The 13907-nt window shown below is 39.3% G+C and overlaps 1 protein-coding gene across 13 annotated transcripts in view; it reads right to left on the bottom strand.

The window, feature by feature from the left end:
• dock7 (dedicator of cytokinesis 7) overlaps positions 1–13907 on the bottom strand; it is a 428740-nt gene that overhangs the window by 235397 nt on the left and 179436 nt on the right. The gene's annotated exons all lie outside the window — the stretch shown is intronic.

Below are 13907 nucleotides of genomic sequence, written 5' to 3'. Positions count from 1 at the left end.
ACCTCCCCAACCCCCCACCTCCCACTCTCTACTACTGCTCCATCAGGAGAACAAATGTTGGAACCGTTGGTGCTTTTCTGTTTTTGTTCATTGAAAGTAATCCACTCTGACAATGGAACAACTTACTGCGGTTGGCCGTTTACCAGCCATTACCTTCAGTTAAATAAAGTCATACTCTTTAATATCTTCAGGGGCAGATAGAGTTAAGGCAACGTACAGTACATCATCTGTTCCAATGCAGTGTAAAGGTTAGCCGTCCTCAAAGGTAAAACTACACCTTTGTGACTGTTTTGGATATGTTCCTGTGAGGGACACGCCGACGCTTTGATTCTTTTCCAACAGGAAAGAAGTTCAGGAACAGAAATGACTGAGACTGACACACAACCTGTGCCTTCACAGACCACGACAGGCCAGACTCTGTCACGGTTCAGTGGGAATTTAATCCAGACCAAACACGATGGTGTCTGATAAATAATGGGCTGCAGTTGCTACAGTTGTCCACACCCACACCGAGACAAGTTACTGTTCTTTTTAATGACAATTAACCACCCAGTTTACCATATTAACCAGAGACCAGGGGTCGTCAGTGATTCTCATGGAAGGAGTTAGGAATTATTATAATATATATTTTCTTTGTTTAAATCACCCCGAGATTCACGGTCCACCTGTAGTACCTCGGTAGACCTCTGAAGGTTCATGGACCGCATGTTGAAATCCGCTACCACAGACTATAATAGACAAAACTCTCAGTGATGCCAGGAATGATCTGCTGGGTTTAAAGTAACCTCTTATATCAGTGTCGTTCTGTTTGAAAATGAAACTAATTCCAACTGGATTCTGAACAGTAAGACTGTCCAGTAGATCAGCTTCAACCTGGTTCCTACGGTGTGAATGTCAAACGTTCATGTATTTTCTCCTCTTGATGAAATGATACGTGTTTGTAATGTAATGATCCAAAGTGTTTCACCCCAAGAATCTGTGCTGGTTTCGTATTAAGTTACTTCAGGAATCAGTAGAAGTCTTTACGTTTGAAACATGTGCTCACACAGATACTGTTGCATACAGTTCTTGTTCACAGCCGTGGTTCTATATGGATGATAAAATCTGATTTTTTCATGATTATGTTGTGTGTTATGGAGCCATTGAAATCTCATTTTTGAAAGTTCAACTGGTTCTGGAATAGAAACAATCCACTCCAGTGTTTATACAACCTTAATTTCTGCTTCTCCTGCCATCTGCTTCGTAATATCTAAACTTCTGATCTGAGTATATAAGTATATATTTTTCAAGACAAAATAAAAATAATCCAGGAAATTAAAACCCTAAACAACTTTTGTGGGTTCTGGCATTTTCCCTGAACTTTTCAAGAAAAATTTGCTTAGATTGCAGTGATTACAACATGCGGAGGGCATTTAAACACACTCCTAATGTCGCGTCCCCATTTGAACGGCATCCTGTTTACACTTTCCTGCCAGGTTCTTTTTGTGCCATGCAACAAAAATGTCGTCTCCGTTGTGTTCCCGCTTGTTTTGATCCCTTTGACCTGTATTTTGACTCTCATCCTGGCGCTTTGTACTTTGTTTGCCAGCTTGGATTATTGTAAGCTTGTATTTTTTTTTTTTTTTTCGTGGACGGTCTTTGCCTTTAAATGATCCTCCAGAGTCGTGTTGTTGGGTCTCTTTTGAAAGACCTGTGACACTCCCTATATAAGGCTTTGTTTATGGTTGTAAAGACACACAGGAGTTTGGCACTCGGCCACACTCTTAACTGGCTACCATGTGTCATCTGCCTGCAAACGTAGCCAGAAATAAGCAAAAAAGATTTTTGTTTAGAATCATATTCAGTGTCGCGTATGACAATGAGCGCATACAAAGATGTCCGTATGGAATTAGCACTGGGACATATCAGGAACAGAATGTAATCAATATGAGCACATTCAAAGACTGCACGCACATGTACAGAGTGAGAGCGTACCCTGTCTTTATTTTGATTACGATCATGTACACACGTTTAATGTAAGCCGAATGTTCAAAGGTTTTCATGGTATTCACCCAGAGATGACATGTAATCCGGTTGAAGTCTGAACATGGGGGAACTCAAAGTTCCAGCGCAGTCCAACATTTTATCCAGTCAGGTGAAACCCTGAGTGATTCCCACAGTTCATTCCCCGACCATCATCTTAGCCTACCTTCCATTCCTACGTCCTCATCAACATACCTGTCCTCCTCCAGTTTACGAACTATTTATATTTTGACAAATAAAAATTCCAACCTACCAGTCTACCTAACCTACCGAACTAACTTCATGGTAATCTGCCGACCTATCCACTGTGTATAACCTTACTTTCTTCTAACATTCATACATTCTAACCCACGAGTGTCCGACCCATCTTGGTTCAGATTAGACGTGAAGAGGGCCGGACTGGTACGATCATAACACTGTTACCCGTCAATAACAGTAAATCCATGATTTTATTTTTCTACGTTATTATATATGTCTTGCCAATAAGTACAGGTATATTGGAAAATCTTAAACAATCTTATATAATACGAAATATCCTTTTACAAAACACATCACGGACAACCTCAGATTTCTAAAGACAAAGAAATGACGTCATCGCATGAACAATAGCATTCCACCAAGGCAAACTGTCCACTTCCATTAAATTGCATATTTTTAAAAAAAAACTATTTCTACAGCAAGAATTCATTTTCAAAGAACAGCACTTTTTAAGTGCAGTTCTGGGTCTGGATTTGTTAAAGGAGTTAGTCATGTCTGGGCTACTTTGTTTTCACTCCTGAAACTTCTTCTACTCTGACTCCTTGCGCCCCTAGCAGATGATTTAGAAATAGCATTTTATTAAGAATTTTGATTTTGGTTTTTTTTTTATGGATTTTTTTTCTACTTTCAAAATTCATCACATGACCTGGATTGATACATCTTTTATAATAATCTAAAAAAAAGAAATTGTAATGAGAAAGTTCAGTTGTGCTTCAACACAGTCAGTTTATGACAGGTTCAACAAAGCTATGCCTTCACTGCTGTCACAGAGCGATGACTGATGTTACCAAAATCCTCCTACCTTATTTACCCAATTAACATTCAACTAATTATCTGTCAATTTACCTGCCAACAGTCGACCACTGTGTTTACCTCGTTAATTGTACTAAGTGGCTGCAGGAGGTTGTTTATTTGTTTCACATGAACATGGACTGATGACTCAGCCCACACACAGTTTATGTAAGGACTGTGGGGTGTGTGTTTGATATTCCCAGAGCTGCAGGCTACTGTTCTCTCCCAAGTGTATGTGTGTATGTGTGAGGCTGAGAGAGAGACACAGAGAGACAGAGAGAGAGGGAGAGGGAGGGTGGGGGGTGTCTTTGACCTTTTGACTTGTTAATTCATTTTCATTGAGACTGTTGGGAAAACTGTTATCCCACACTTGTTCTCGTAAAAAAGAGAGACTTGAAACCCCCTCTGTGCCGAAATGGGATTATAATACTCTGCCTGTAGATCCTGGGTTGTGTCCTGGGGTTGTAAGGTCTCCTCCACTCTGCTGAAATATCCTGCTTTGTTCCCGAAGTTGGTTTGTTATTTTATCTTAAAACAGAACCCTCTTCATTTTAAGAGAGTTTAAGAAAACACTGCCTAATCTCGCATGAAATCTTCTCTTCTTTTGGGGTGGTGGTGGGATTGAGCAAATTAAATTTGCTTCCTGAGAAAATGTTTCTGCGTACAAAAGCTTCTTTGCTAACGTAAACATCAGCTGACGTCTAATTCCTGGCTCATACGTTTTTACATCGAAAAAAATAACTTTCCAAACCTAATTTTTTCAACATGTTGATCGACGTATTTGTTGATAGTAAAGTATTATCATAGGGATTATAATGCACTGCAGTTTTTACTTTAAGTTAATTCACTGCAGCAATGTGTTCACGTACCAAAGGCACAGCACAAAATGAACGATGACATTTCAGATTATTTTGCTTGTTTCTTGTAGAGCTGTTCTTGAAGAACATTTATAGTATAATTACAAACACCAATAAAATGAACAAAAACAATTTAAATATTTGGTCTATATACAAAACCTATAATAACAACATATACTCCAACACATGACAAACAATATTATATAAATAAATATTAACGTCAACATGACAAACCATTTATTGCAATGCTTCAATCAGTAATATATTTGAATCATTAACCTAGTTCATTCATGAATCCACCAGCTTCAGTTAGAACCAAACCAGTATCCAGTAATATAAATAATACTCATGTGGTATTCTTTGAACTCTTTCTGTACATAGATTGAAAGCTAAAACCAAAACAAAGGAAAATAAACCTTGTAAGAAAAGGTAGTAATTACTGTACAAGTTAAACTTCCACCCACTCCCTCTCTTTCTGTTTATAAAGGAAGGATGAAAACCTGTTTCTGTTGATGCTCTGACTAGTTACGAGTCTGTTGTAGACCATGTAAACAGAGGTGGCTTAGGAAAACACTAATGGTTGGTGTTATCTAGGTACCGACTGTGGAACGTTCGCTCACCGGCATCAGTCATTGATCCTATCGACAAACACGAGGCTGGCCTTTACCACTGGAGACACATGTCCGTCCGGTCTGCTCTGGATTTTTGTTTCTGTTAGAATTTTTCCTCCTCACTCTTGCCAAGGTTTTGCTCATAGTGGTAACTATTGGCTTTCGCTTTAAAATATTGCACGCTTTCGGCTTTACTGTGAAAAAGTGCCCTGACATACAGTAACATATGGGGGATTATGGGCAACGTAAATAAAGAGCAATTAAATTAAATACAATAACATCGTTAGCCTGTAATTCATAGTGACAAGCACGCTGGTTTCTACTGGCAAACGCCATCATCTGGCTATGACCTCAACCACATATTTATTGTTGTAACCATGACAAAGGTCCTCGAACCTTACCGAGGTACTCATTATACTTTCCCTAAACTTGACCTCACATAAAGTATTATTACAGCGCAAATAAAGTGCTGGATTTTGACCTAAATCAAATCACACTGTAAAGTAGAGCATGCGCTACACTGCAGTGTATGTGGGCGTGCAAAGGCAAGTAATACAAAAGAGAGGGAGCAGCCGGGGTCAGCAGCAGCCCACAGCTCAATTTTGCTCCGGGTCTTGCCAACAGGTTAATCTGGTTCTAATTTAAACGCAGCCTAAACGGTCATCTCCAAACACAGCAGATTGATTCCATGTGAAAAACACAGGAGTGAAGCCAACAAAACGTAAATACCTTTTACTTCTACTGCCCAGGATAGTGAAGCTCGGTTTGTCCCTGCGTTACCTCATGGACATATTCATTTTCACGGGTCATTAATCAGATCCACAGAGGAGTAAGAGCTGTAAGGAGGTGTGTTATAATTAACTCTGTGGACTCGAAGGGTTTAATGACCACAGAGGTCAAGAACTGGTGACTAATGTAAAGGGGTCATGACCCGGTTGGTGCTCCTACATACTGTATATACATTAATCTAAGTTAGAATCAGAGTGGCTCACTAAAAGCTTTCATTAAAATGACGTACAGCGACTGTTATTGTTTGAGAGCAGATGTAATGTCTGAGTGCACTTATTTATTTGTCCAGTTGAGTCATGACGTCCCGTGAGCACAGTCTCTGAATATCATCTCTGACTCTGGGAAAGAGGTCTGCATTTGGACTGGGTACATTAAGACCCACGACACAAATGATACAGATTACTGCAGGTGAAGTAGCTGTAACGCATTTCTTGTAGCAAAGCTGTTTTAGAGAAATGTCATGTCTGTGTCGTGGTGATGATTTATAAAGCCATCAGGTTTATAACAAGCCACAAACTATGATGGTGATGTTTCCCTGTAGCAAAACTGTTCTCTAACTTTTAAAAAAAAAATATATATATATATATATATATATATATATATCTTTTTGATCTTCTGTTTCCAGTGTAAAACCGCCCAGCAGGGGGCAGTATTTCAGTACAAATTGACTTCCTGTCATAAAAAAACAGGTGTTGAAAGACATATAGCTGAATGTGTGTACATTGAAGGGCTGTCACACGGTGTGAAAATGTAATTTGACAGTAGTACTAATACCAACCAGTAGGGGTTAGCATTGGCACTAAAACAGTACAGTTCAAAATTATATTTTAAAAAGTTAGCAGGTTCTTATTATTCAGCATTAATCATCAGTCACTGACTCTAACTCTCTTATTGTAGTTTTGTTTTTCACTAAAATTAATATTAATATTAATATTAAATTCCACTCTTGATGGTATCCTGAAATCTGATTTTTTTCCTAGGACAGTAACAACATCAATATCAACATGTGTTTATAGTCTGAGTGCCATTCACTCATCGTACCATACATTTAATTATCCGACCGATTATATGATACGAAAATACTCAAAATATACAACTGTAAAGTGATGTAAATAAATCCAGTTCAAAGCAATTTATTTGCAATTAAAACAAGGGCAAAGAGAGCATGACATGTAAAACTACACCACAGGACACATGGTAATAAAACAAAAACTTGAATTACAAAGTAATTAAAATACACATAGAGTTCAGAGTTTGGTCTTTTCCTCTTCATGGGCATATTTTCCTGAAGCTTGAGATGTTGGATGTACTGTAAGCTGTTATTTAAAGAAAATATCCCCCAGAGTTGTTTCTAGAGAAAATGACTGTGTATGACTTCAGGCTCATCCTCTCTGAGAAAGAAAGCAGCCAAAGCCTCTCCAGTGTTCCCATGTCCTCGTGTCTCCCAGAGGATGTTAATATATCACCAGTGAGTCTACGGCCTGACCTTTGACTCGGAGTATTTTCATCTGTGATTCCGGGCGAGCACCGCCGTCAGAGCAGACACACACACCACGCAGAGCAGGTGAGTTTCCTCTAAATGAATTCTCTGCTTTCTCGACAGTTGGACAGGTTCTGGTGTCTCATGCTCTCCTCGGGATAATGAACAGACTCCGTTTGCACTTGGCAGCCATGGCAACCACGTTTCTTTTTCACAGGGATCCTGAACTCAGCGGCCTTTGGTTTCCTCACAGATCTGCTCATGATGGAGACAACGCAAACGTCTGGGAGCTGTCCTGCTCCGAGCCAAGCTGCTGTCCGACCCTGGATCTCCTCCAGCACCAGAGGTATTTAGATCGAGAAAAAATGAAGAGTGGGTCTCCTGAGACGGAAACTTTGACCTGTGGAGATGCAGGAAAAGTAGCCCTTTAACACTGCTAATAGTTTTTCTAGAATGAGTAATTGGCTAAACAATAGTAAGTGGTCTAAAATGAAGATGTATGTGTAGGTTCTCAGTGATTCACTTCATTTCATCCCAAACAGTGCAGACATAGACAACTGGACGGTCTTAGTTTCTAGAGGACGTTCCTCCTCACATCCAGAAGTTTCTTCAGTTCTGATTGGCTGCTGGAAAATCCTGGTATTCAGCCTCAGATTAGACGAATACCTGAATACAGAGTCACCTGAAAACTTAGCAGGTGACCTCGCCCTGGGAGGATGATGATTCACCTGGGTCAATGTTAGAATGTCACTGGAACAGATGCAGAACAGGATAAGACAAAATGATACCTGAAGGTTTGTCCGATCTCTAATAAGTTCCATTTTCTTTTTCTAAAAATAGTAAAATACCTCCATATCTTCACCTGTAAACTAAATGGTGATCTGTCCTGAAATCCTTGCTACTTTCCACAGCAAATATTGCTTTTAAATTTACAGATAAATCACCTGTGATTAGCTTTTAGCTATTTTTTTTATAATATAATGGGCATCCTGTTGTGATACAAATACATTCAAAGTTGTCGGTTAAACCACAGCTAGTCCTTTCTGTACCAAACTGGAGATTTATGTTTGTTTTCACTTCAGACACACTGCAGTAGTATTTCATCATAATCAGCTTAGTCACAAGAATGACCATACTTTGTCATCACTTGATCACAGATCATTGTCTTCACAGTGACAGTCTGTAGTTTAAAGCCAAACCGTTGTCTTTGTCTTTCTGTCTTTTCCCCATGTGACTTGGATTCGCTGGGAACAAGCGACATGTCATTTGAACAGGTTACTGTTGGTAACTGACAAATGACTATTACTGTACTCTGTGCTGTAATCGGTTCCAAACACTGCTGGTAAGAGACAGTTTGTCCTCGCGGCTTTGTTAGTGTCTGATGAGAAGGAGGAGTGTTTTTCAGGTACGACTGTTTGTTGTGTTCTTCCTTCTTCCTCTGTCGTGTCCCGTCAGAGCGCAGCAGCTTCTTACTGGAAATTCTTCAAATACTTTTCCAACCACAGCTCCCGTTTATCTAGAAACATCTCCTCCAAACGGGGCATTTTTGGTACTTCATGTTCTTGTAAAGGCTCTTCTGTGATGTCAATCATTGTCCATCGTTTTTATGACGTTATGATCGGTTTAGGAGGGGCAGACTCCTCACTCTTTGACTATAAAATACAGCAGAAGCCCTGCGGGGAGTTTTATGATCATAAAAAATGTGAAAGACAATCCAGTAACCTAGAATCAGATGTTGTCCTCTCACCTTACGTTGGCAGCCTTTTGAGGTTATAGTTTCATGATTATTTATAGTTTAAGGTCCACACCTTAATAGACACGATTTCACAGAAACTAGGACATGATGTGGTGGGCTTTTATACGGCTCCTGCACCTGAAGTATTAAATGAGAGCGAGAGAAACGTGAAGCCATGCAACGATATTGCAGTTCATGATTTGATATATTTGTAATTTAAAACATAAACTCAGATTCTCTTCAGTGTTTACAACGAGCTCACGGTGTATTCACTTTACTGAATATTAATTTATTAGATACAGTTTAATACATATTAAATCTGGTATTTTCTCATGATCATATTCAATATATTAACAATACATTTATTGAATAAACAGCTGTAATTTTTTTTTTTTTTTTTTTGTGCTGTGGACGAGTGGTTGGATCGTGGGGCGTCTTTAACTGGAGAGTCTGGAAATTTGATTCTGAGAGCTGGTTTGTCTTTGGGCTAAAGACCTGATGCCAGTTAGACATTCATACCCGACCCACGTGGGTTGGGTATGAATGTCTACAAATGTCAGTAGTTTATATACTATACAACACAGGTGAACGTACCGTCAGATTTATGGTTATTTATAAAAAATGTAGGACAAAATTTGAAAAGAATATTTTTTTATGGTCTTAAATATTTTATTATATTTACCTACAAATCAGTTGAATGCACAATTGTTCATCTGACTGTTGTTTGTTGATGCAGATTTCGTCTGCATGCTTAGTCAGGTCTTCCCAGCACACACTGGGTTTGTTCCCTGTTGAGCGATGATGGGATTGTACTGATCAGTACATTTTAAGAACTCCTTTTTCTTCAATGAGCTGCAGACTGTGTAAACTGTTTCACACTGTACGTAAACTTTACTCTAAATGACTAAATGTTCAGCAGAGAATCTGGAGTCAGAGCCAAAGAGTACAGTGGAGTGAGTCACGCTGCAGAGGAGACGAGCATCAAACCCTTTCTGTTGGTCACTAACACAGAGGTTTTTCAGCTGCAGCTCTGGTCTAGTTTATGTCCGTCTGCGTTTGTATTTTGGCTGATGATTTTATAAACATAAATTCTAAACACACTTGTATCTGTCGGTGTCACATCACAGACTACATTAATGTGATGGACGGGAAGCAAGAGAGCAGTGACGCTAAACAGCAGCGGGACAACTGCACTGTTTGTATGGTTTTCAATCTCTTGTACTTGTAAGAGACACTTGAAGTAACTCGCCTTGAATCACTGTTAGTGACACGCAGTGAAATACTGAAAGTCATTAGGAGAAAGACAGAATATGTGAAAGTGAATAAGGGTGAGGTGTTAAAGATGTGGCGTCAATTGTTCACATGGCGTGAGGTGTGAGGATCAGTTAAAGATGTGGCGTCAATTGTTCACAGTGAAAGTGGAGTGGATATAAGGGAGTGTCAGGGTTGATGTGTATGAGTGACAGGAACCTGAGTGAGGAGATGGTTTGAGAGGCTTCTGTTGGAGGTTACCACCATGGTGACAAATGCAAAAAAAAAAATCTAAAAAAAAAAATCACAGAGTTGGATTCAGATCCAGAACAAACAAAACAACACTCTGAACTGTATCAAACTCTCCTGAGTGTTTGACTGGTTCTTAAAACAACTGGTCAAAGTCAACAGATAAGCATCTCCATCTGAGATCCGCGTTCGTAATGTTGTGGACGTTGGAACTTTTTCTAAAACTTCTGGGCGAAAGAAAATGGGTGTCGTTGCGGCGGGACAGTTATTTATTTTATTTTATTTTTTAACTATTTTTAATATATGAAAATATCAAAATTAGACCTTTACATACAACAAGAATATGCACATATGAATTTACAGGAAAACCTAAATTAAAATAATATTATTTGTTTTGTGAAAAGTCTCTGAGAAACAAAAGAAACATGTGATTTTCTACCACCTCAGCTGGTTTTTACTGCCTCGTAATTTGCCAACTTGCTCTTCTGGGCAATATAACGATTTCCTTCAGTTGTCAGTCACATGTCAGTCACGACTGCAGTTGAACATCATCAGCAGAATGTGTGTGAGAAACACAGCAGTTAACAGAGCGATTGTTGTTGACTTCAACTGTTTATAAGAGAAGTGTTGCTTATGTAAGAAGTGATGGTAAAATAAACCAGGACTGGAGGCCGACACATCTTATATCACATGTTTAAACAGCTGAGGAGTCGACCTTTGGCAGCACATAAAGTGTGTTAATTATCACAACATTACCCGTGCTTATTTCAGCAAGAAATTCAAAAACACCAGGATCATTGTTTCAACATTAAGTTTGAATTTTTTTTCACACATTTTCAGAACAAAAAAAAAATCATTAAATAAATGATGAGAAACTGAAATTTGCATCATTGTAGTCACAGATCTGAACCAACACAAATGTTTATCTCCTCTGCTTATGTTTCCTAGGAAACAGCGGGACACCTGCAGTCGCCATCTCCCGTTTCCATGGAGATGGGGTTCGATACCAAGCAAAGCTTATCGGCGTTGACCCGGTGCCTGATTCTCAGGGGGGAAAGATGTGCTGGGACTCCATGATGAAACTAAAGGTTATGTGTGTGTGTGTGTGTGTAGACTCACCTCTGTTTTCTTTTGATTGAAGACAACTAATCATCTGTAATGTGAGCTTTACGTCCTCATTTGACCCAAGAGAAAGTTTAAATAAACACCGTGGTTCTGGTGTCACATGACAGGCCTGATTAAAACATACCACACCATGTTGTGTTTGGGCAGCGTTTGTTTTTGTGACACAGAAGCAGGAGCCGGACTCAGGGGAAAAGTCTGAGTGTCGGACTCAGAGTGAACAGAAAAGTCAATAAGTCAGTGGCTTTTAATTTAACATCAGCTGATAAGACTGTTTTTCTAAAATGATAAGGTTTGACATCTGAACGTGCATAAATACAGGTGATTTAAGGGCGCTGAACTCTAACCTTTAGAAAAAATACAGGCCTGATTAATCGACTACGCAAATCCTTGTCATTGTGGGCTGAAATACAGTCTAGACCGCGCTTATCTCTGCGGTCTGTAGCCCATATCACCTGCCCTCTATGTGGTCCATGGAGTCTTAGAAGTGTTGCACTGTTGGAGGCGCTGCTGACACCCTGGTGAACTCTCGAGCAGACGGAGACAATATGTCTGAGTAAAGAAAGATCAATTGTTGTCTAATCTCAACGCCACAGATTCTCCTAAAGAATCTGGTGGAAAAAGAACAAAGACCACAGTTCAGTCGAGACACTGGGATGAGGGATGTGAGAGATGACCTGAATTCTATTAGGAGTGTCAGTGGGGAGTCGGGAGCTGGAGGCTAAAAGAGGCGAACAAAACAAGGGCACAGACAGGCCACACGAGGGAGACAAAGTAACGAAGAGACTCTAGAGGTTAGAAATTAAGGAATGATGATGTTATTAATCATTGCGGTAAGTTTAGAATATATGTTTTGATGTTCATCGTTTACAATATTCATGAAACAGGCTCTGCATTTATATTATTAACAAATTATTTTAATGTTAATCTTAAAATATATAAATAGTAAGAATAAAAAAGTGTGTTTCTGACTTTAACCATGATGCTTTTTCAACACACTAGACAACTGTTACTGTTACAGGTTGCCTAGCCTAATCTGCCACCAACAAAGTAAAGATACATTTTTGAAATGGAAAATACATTTTAAAAAAAGGTTACAAATGCCGTTAGTAAAACTGTATTTTTGAACACTAACTGTTGAAACCCTGCCATCTTTTAATAGAATTTCCCTCCAAAATATAAGAAATAATAGAACGTATTTCATGTTGCATATGTTTTTAAAGACTTCATTCCACAACATTTAGGACAAAAACCAATCATGAACCGTACGAGTGAAAACATTCTCTGACACAAACTAACCTTCCCACAGAACTTTTACCCATTCCAGTTTCCTGTGATGTTTCCCATGATCACTGCTTTGACAGACTGTTGGCCCAAGAGTTCCGCACCTCAACTGCTAACAGAGGCTCGGCAGTGAAATTATATTGACATTGACGTTATTTTTCCTGAATGGAAAGTCCTCTGACTGTACTCCACAGTGTTGATATAACATAGGCAACCTTCACTGGTTCTGGACATTAGAAAAGTCATAATTTGTTCCATAAACAAAAGTGCTTTTTCAACCCAGTTCTTCTTGAAGGTTCCAAAAAATATCTGACGTTGTTTGTTGGTAATGATGATTGATTCTCGGCCTGATCCAAAGACGTTCTTCCTTAGTGTAACGTGAACGTCAACAGGGAAATTATTCCTTAAAAAATGTCAAAACGAACGAACAGAAGAAGTGAAGTTGAGTTGTAGTTTTTGGTTTAACTAAAGTCATCACACACTGACCTGTAATTCTACACTGTTGCTAATAATCAGTTAAACCTGTGTGTCAGGATTGTAATGTTTTTACCTTGTACGTGTGTTTTTCTGTGTGTGTTTAGGGGATGGAGATTGCAGCACGGCGACAGGGGAAGCATAAAAAGAGAGTTTGGCTCAAAGTTTTCTCCACCAGCCTGAAAATCCTGGATGATCGATCTGGGGTATGAAACATCAACACGGACGCTGACTGTATCTGTCAGGGGTTCCTCGGTGTAGTGGTTAGCAGAGAACAGAGAGTCCTGGGTTAGGTTCCCACCTGTGCGACAGCCTGTGAGTTGCAGCAGCGCTAAATGGCGCCTCCAGTGGCAGGATGTGTTGGTTGCAGAGACTCATACTTCAAATTTGTAGAAATAGTAAAACTTGACCACAAAAAAAATCCTCATCGACATAGCGCATGTGTCTGACTGGCTTACCTACAATCTAATAATGTCTGGCTCTAATTAACTAAAGTAGTTCGTAGATACTAATAGATTGAAGTTGTAACCTACGAAATAAAGTGATCAGTTCAAACCACAGGTCATTGTTTTGTCGTGTCAAGTCAGTCAAGAAAATGGACAAAAAAAACCCAACAAATATCAGAAAGAAAATTACAGTTTTGCACACATTTAAAAATGTGTTTTTTGAATTTTCCCACTTACCTGGAATCAACTTATTCATCAGGGAAAAAAAATCTCTTCTTCATCTAATTTCCAGGCTGTACTTCATGACCATGACATTTGCCGCATCAGTTCTTTGACCAAGGACGAAACAGATCCCAGAGCTCTGGCCTACGTCTACCAGAATGAAGACTCCTACTGTCTGTTCTACATCAAGATGGCCAACATGGTACGACCGCTCTGTCACACAACGGAAAAGTCAGACGTCCGGAGGAAGTGACAAATGAACTAAACACATGTGCCCTCTGTGCTGTACGTCTGTGCTGTACGTCTGTGCTGTAC

Source organism: Cynoglossus semilaevis, chromosome 2 (assembly GCF_000523025.1).
Source record: "Cynoglossus semilaevis isolate Cse_v1.0 chromosome 2, Cse_v1.0, whole genome shotgun sequence".
Classification (NCBI taxonomy): domain Eukaryota; kingdom Metazoa; phylum Chordata; class Actinopteri; order Pleuronectiformes; family Cynoglossidae; genus Cynoglossus; species Cynoglossus semilaevis.
The sequence above is the reverse complement of the archived record's forward strand: the minus strand, read 5'-3'. Positions and strand labels throughout refer to the sequence as shown.